Below are 2,325 nucleotides of genomic sequence, written 5' to 3' on the forward strand. Positions count from 1 at the left end.
TCTTGTCAACTCCAGACTCTTTCAAAAATCGTAGTAAATTTCATTATCGAAACTAGGTATCCTTAATACTTACACATGATTTTTATTTTACAGGACAGAAAAACTCTACTTCACCAGAGTCCAGCTTCCTCGAACTTCGAAGTAGACAGGGCTCTGAAGGAAATGATCATTATGAAAGCAAAACTTTCGCCTATTGTTCCCATTTCGGGGTTGGATATTAACAAAAAAAAATTTATCTTCCATCATCCTAAGGCAACGGTGAGTTTGATAAGATATTTTTTTCCTATTTCAATATTACATTTTTTTCATATTGATAGGGAGAAAAAGAAACCACACATCGATCAACACTAATTCCTTTTTTCAATTTCAGCTATCAGAGATGCCCCTTTGTAAAGGTTCCTCTACCCCGAGTAAGTACAAATAATTTATCTCCACATTTACGCTCCCAACATTCAACTCATCTGAGAAACTAAAATTTTTTTCGAAACCAAATTTCTCTGATTTGTCTTTGCAATGAAATTTCAACGTATACACACAGACTTCATTTCAAATCTTGAGTCAAAATTCAGGGACGTCGAACGGAACATGAAAATCGCCAATCACGTGATAAAATTGAAATACAATATCACAGGAAGCCTGAATGGAAATCCGCGAACGGGCAGTTTTCAGCCGATGTGATGGTTCTAAATAACCTGATTTTCATTCGAAAACTTGTTCGTTTTCACTTGCGAAAATTTTAGGGAATTCGATTTTTTGGCGGGGTCTTTCAGCTTGTTGAAACTTTTTGTTTCGTTAAGGTCCATTTTTTCATATATGATGAGATTTTAAGGAATCTGAACTATTGAATTTCTTTATCATTTGGCCGACGTTTCGGACATTATTCAGCTTTTTCTCAAGGCTACAATGTAAATTGATATGAAATGTATTGTCGAAGTATTGCACATAATGCTGCTCAGAACTTTAACTAGGAAAACTTCTGATCACCTATGAGGTAATTGGTTGCGAGAATAGATCTAGACCTTGCTGGCTTTCACCAAAATTCGAAATTTTTATCTAGTAACCATTATTTTTCCTTTTCAGAACAGAATGAAAAACTTTCCGATCAAACCTTGCACAACATCTCTGGGACATCAGCGTAAGTAACTCTCCGTCAAATGCTTTCGAACCGCATTCCAAACCGTAGATTCGCATTCAACTAATCCTTAATTTCTCCTCCAGCGATCTCAGAATACAATTGGCGTTGTCCGATATCAGCGACGACGAGGAATAAGACCATTCTGTAGTGAAAAGAACGCTGTCTAACATAACGGCGATACCACCCGCCAATCACATGGACGTCATCCCGCAAATCCTGAAGGACTATCTTGAGAGAGTCAGCGCCCAAAGCAGCAGATTTTTCAGTGCCCATACTCTGTTATAATTATTCAAATAAATAAATAAGCCAAAAATTATATTTTTTCATTCTTGAAACCATCTAACAATTCAAATTTTCAAAAAAATAAAATAGCGATTATGTTAATTTCATAACAAATATTTTTATGAAGTATGTTCACAACAGAAAATAACTGAAAATTTTTGTTTTTGAAAAATAAGTACCCGCTCAGTGAGATAATTTTCCTTTTTTGTATTCAATCAACTTGTTCACTTCCTCGAAATCAACACTTCCCGTAAGTTCATTTTCTATAGAAGAGCGTACCGAAGAATTATTTGGAGTATTCTTGAATTTTTTCGGAACCTTTCTCTTACCTCTTTCTCTTTCAATACATTCGCAGGAATAATTTCTTTTATTAAAACCATTTCTCCACTCATCGTATGGTTTCAAAATTTTGATATAATAATTTCAACTCTTTCAGTATTTTAACTGAGGTTACTTTATTTGAGGTTGCTCAAAACACCTCTTTAAATGGAGAATATTCTCGAATCAAATATATAACGTTGAAACGGATTAATTGGGTTATTCACGAGAGTTACATATATAGCATCATTGATTTTTTATAGAACTTTCTGAGCTCTACAAAAGAGGAGTTGATAATTTTTCTTTATCTCTCATATCGTCCATCTGAGCTGAATTTGCATTATCGATTCTGTTTTCAATTGTAGTGATATAATTAATGATATAAAACAAAAAAATAAATATCATAGACTATATAAGAGGCATTTACTAAGTTGTTACTATGAAAGATTCAATGAATTAAGATCCAAAATTAAAAAAGATATTAGAACTGCTTATAAAAAATATTTGATGAATGTAGAAGTAGAACTTCAAGAAAACCCTAAAAAGTTTTGGAATTTTATCAATAACAAAAAAGATATCACTAGGATACC

General features: G+C 33.1%; 1 long non-coding RNA gene across 1 annotated transcript; it reads left to right on the forward strand.

Moving 5' to 3' along the window:
• Positions 1-240: 240 nt before the first annotated feature.
• Positions 241-1,451, forward strand: LOC123318803. Its single transcript, XR_006538398.1, has 4 exons — positions 241-258; positions 371-410; positions 1,081-1,135; positions 1,219-1,451. It is a non-coding gene; the product is annotated as an uncharacterized LOC123318803 (long non-coding RNA).
• The last annotated feature ends 874 nt before the right edge of the window (positions 1,452-2,325 follow it).

The sequence above is a fragment of the Coccinella septempunctata genome, chromosome 8, assembly GCF_907165205.1.
Source record: "Coccinella septempunctata chromosome 8, icCocSept1.1, whole genome shotgun sequence".
Classification (NCBI taxonomy): domain Eukaryota; kingdom Metazoa; phylum Arthropoda; class Insecta; order Coleoptera; family Coccinellidae; genus Coccinella; species Coccinella septempunctata.